The following is a 4,375-nucleotide window of genomic DNA, read 5'->3' on the forward strand; positions in this document are numbered from 1 at the left end:
TCTGGTTGGCTATTAAGAACACACTTTCTACAGGAGATCGTATGCGGTCGTGGGGTATTCAGCAAGGGTGTGTGATGTGTGGTGAGTGGGATGAGACAAGGGTCCACGTCTTCTTTGCTTGCCCCTACACTTACTCTGTTTGGGATAGACTAGCAGGTAGATGTGTGGCAGAAGGATTAATCCAGACCGGTCGCTCTGCAGTTTGTTATTGATAATAATCTTAAGCTTATGGATAAGATCCTGCTCAAACTGATGTTCCAGACTTGTGTTTACTATATGTGGAAGGAGAGGAATGAGCGCAGACACCAGAGAGGCTTTTGTACGGTGGACCAAGCTATTCGGATCGTTGATAAAGCCATGCGGAACAGGATCAGCTCTCTTCGATATAGGGCGGATCATCGGTTTGCTGGACTGCTTCAACGCTGGTTTGAAATATATGACAGGGCATAGGATTTTCATAAAGTATTGATTCTTTGTATAGCCTCTTCATATAGTTTCCACATTCTTTTGTAAATGCCTATTATTTTACTCTTATCAATAAATTTGACATTTCATCAAAAAAAAACCCCATGTAAATAATCAGTTTTGTAAAATATATTAAATACAAAAGTCTGTTTAAATATGCTATTTTTTGCATATTATTATAAAACTATTAGTCCAATGCAAATGCAATAAGAAAAATATATATAAGAAAACGGCTAAATCAATTGACGGTTATGTACAACAAAATAAAATTACTAATATAAACAATAAACCTTTTTTGTATATAAATTTCATATTACACAGAAATTTAATACGGGTAAATATATAAAATAAATACTACCAAAACTATACAAAATATTGATTTATATAACTGTAAAACAAACATCCGCGCGGATGGGCATGTCAAATTCTAGTAAATCGTTATGATCCGAAGCAATTTGAATAGCCTAGAACTCTCATTTCATTTGACAGAATTTTTATGATGAAAAAGCATCCCTCATAAATCTTTTCTTTTTTTTTTGGTGTAATAAATCTTTTCTTTTTTTTGTTAAAACAACATTTTGTTTCACCATTATAATTCAACGACAACTCAACTCCGTGGAGTCATATCTCATTGACATTGTACCATCTTCAGATTGAGATTGACTTCCACTCATAGCAGGAGCTTTAGGTAAAGGAATGATGATAGTATCACTGCCAAACCAAACTATTACCAACCTCATAGTTGGTCTCTTTGCTGCATTCTCTTGAACACACAATAAACCAATCTGGATCAACTTCATGATCTCGTTTATCGGATCCTTCATCAGTAAAGGATCAATTACAGTCTCAGGCTTTCCTTCAACCCATCTCTTCCATGCCTGCACCAAGAATATATACGTTTTACACTCTGTACAGAGAGGTTTAAAGATAAAAGAAAATTCAGGACAAAAGCTTAAAAAAGCTTCAAGTCCTTCTCCTTCAAAGCTATTGTTTCTTTCCCCACTTATCATCTCTAGAAGCATAACACCAAAGCTATATACGTCAGATTTAGCTGAGATTTTCCTGTGATTAAGGTATTCAGGAGCCATATATCCACTACATATATGCAAATTAATTCATGAATTAATATTGATCCAAGATTACCTAAAAAGTTCATACACTTGTACATCATGTCTTCAAGGTTGATTGATATATTCTCTTACCGGGTTCCAGCTATTCTTCAGCTCGAGTCTCTTCAGCTTCGAACAACCTTGCGGTCCCAAAGTCTGCAACTTTAGGATTCATCTCTGCATCTAACAGGATGTTTTTTTTTTTTTTGAAAAAGGGCATTCCTATCTAACAGGATGTTGCTCGCCTTCAAGTCTCTGTGAATAATCTTCAGCTGAGAATCTTCATGAAGATAAAGAAGACCTCGAGCAATGCCTTCTATAATTCTGAATCTCAGCTCCCATGAAAGAAGTGAACGCCTCTCTTCATCTGCACAGTTCAAACAAAAATTGTTTGTCTAGATTTTCTAAAAAATAAAACTATTCAAAGTGGCAACTGTTTTTCGAAGGCTAACCGAAGATAAAGTGGTCAAGACTTGAATTATGGACAAGCTCGTAGACAAGAATCTCTTCATCTCCTTCACTACAGAAACCAAGAAGCTTAACGAGATTCCTATGTTGGAGTCTTGTCAAGAGTGAAACCTCATTCTTAAACTCTGTATCTCCCTGTCCTGAACCTTTTGTTAATCTCTTCACCGCTATCTCTTGCCCGTTTGGTAATATCCCCTGAAACCGATTCTCAAGATTCCATTTTAATATAGAGTACTGAGTAAAGTCTTCTCTAATCTTACTGCATTTTAACTCCAGAATGGAGTTAAGAAATAAGTACTACACTAATTATTTTTCATCACTCCATTTTTTATCCTTTATTTGTAAATCCAAATCTATCAGAGATGCTCTAAAAATCAAGACCAATCAACCACTCATTATTACAAGACTGTTATTAATACCTTGTGGACAGTACCAAATCCACCTTGGCCAAGCTTATTTTCAGACGAGAAGTTATTGGTTGCTGTCAAGATCATACCAAGATTAAACCGTAGCATATGTTGACCATCAGACTCAGAGTGCTCTTCACTATCAACTAAAAGAAAAACAAAAATAAGTCTTACTCTCTAGTCTCAGTATTATAAAAATTTATTGGCTCACTTTTGTTTATAAATAAAAATTTAATCACAAATGTAAGCATATTCAGAGTACTCATCATATATCATATTTATGAGAAACTCTAATGGGTTTCTTAACCGATAGCAATGCCCTAAGGTTGATTGAACTTACCATTGATTCCGTTGTTTGATTTTCTCCTCCGAGCAAAGAACTTTATGAGACCGATAGATACAAATACATTAATAAAAGTAAGAACCACAAATATGGCGATGGTTACCCAAGACCTTGTGCTTCTTCCTGAAAATCATTAAAACCTTTTTAGTCTGTGAACATATTAATATCATACTTACAAAGTTTGGCAGTGCTTGAACTCATTTGTAATACCTTTCTTTTCTGTTGCAGAGCTCCCCTTCTCCTGAGCCGGAGGTGAAGGAAGTCTAGTAACATTACCAAAAGCACCATGGAATGTATAAAAATCCCACCTGAAAAAGCAGCTCGGACGATTGACCTCGCCTCCTCGTCTGCCCCATAACTGGTTTATAAATAACGTCACACATTCTCTCAAACATCTATTGCAATCTTGAGAAGTTATGTCCGGTGTGCACTGCATCAGCATGTAGACATTTTCAAACTCGGTAAACTCGGCTTCTATGGCACCATGGTACTTAAGTACAGAGGAAGTTTCAGCCCCCGTGGCGGCCTCGACAGTCCGGTTAACCATCCCATCCCACTCTTGTTCGAAAAGGGTCATGTTTTTAGATGGATCGATACCATCTGGACTTGGGTATAGAACAGCAGGTTCAAGCTCGAGGTTCCCAAAAGTTGAGTGGATTGAGGAACGTACAAGACAAGAAACATTGTCTTCAACGTCTTTGTCCCACGTGTACGAATTCATTCGGGTTGGACAATCCTTTTTTATACCCCGAGTCGCACTAAGGACACAGTTGAAACAATCTTGTTGCTCGTAGCCTCTTTGGCAAAGGACGAGAGCGTAAACTCTGTTGGGACTGTTGCCAAGTGAAGCGTTGTAGAATCCACCGTTGGCAATTACTTTATCAGGAAGTGTAGAGAATATATCGTCGCGATTCTGAACGTAAGTGCTATTTTCGTTGTAAAAGCTTCCGGTACACCCGACGGCGTTAACGACTTCGAGGTTTTGAAGGACAAGAAGAAGAAGAATAGATAAGAGAATGATCACCAAAGCAAAGGATTTCCCCATTTTTAAAATGATAAAAACCTTATTTTTGTTGAATCAAGATACAGCGAAAACACAAGGCACAAAGTAATTCCTTACAGATTTGTTTGATCCGAATTACACAACTAGACACGGATCGATTTTTAACAAACCCAACTTGCTTGACTCAACACCTGTTGATCAAGTCTACCAATTCACTAAGCTATGAAACCCCAAAACCCTTTGTGTTTCTCTCTGAGAATTACAACGTCAAAGCTCTAACCCTAATCTTAGGTAAAGCCACCATATATATTAAATAATATTTTCCTATTATCTAATATAGTATTTCCTATATTTTAGCATCACCAAATATTCCAATTCGTGATCTAATAACATTCCCTTAATGTTTATTTCGTCAACCAAGCATATGGAAATATGACACATCATCGCATCTTGACGTTTCCTTTTTATTCTCCGAAGCATGTGTCACACATTACTCTCCATGTGTAACACATGTACACGAACCAAAACTCCACCACAGCAGCAACCTATCAAGCTCCAAGTTCTTGAGCTTACATTCTCC

The 4,375-nt window shown here is 37.0% G+C and overlaps 1 pseudogene; it reads right to left on the reverse strand.

Annotated features, from left to right (window-relative positions):
* Positions 1 to 893: 893 nt before the first annotated feature.
* On the reverse strand, positions 894 to 3,844 carry LOC106325474 (annotated as a pseudogene).
* Between the last annotated feature and the right edge of the window lie 531 nt (positions 3,845 to 4,375).

The sequence above is a fragment of the Brassica oleracea genome, chromosome C2 (assembly GCF_000695525.1).
Source record: "Brassica oleracea var. oleracea cultivar TO1000 chromosome C2, BOL, whole genome shotgun sequence".
In the NCBI taxonomy this organism is placed as follows: Eukaryota; Viridiplantae; Streptophyta; class Magnoliopsida; order Brassicales; family Brassicaceae; genus Brassica; species Brassica oleracea.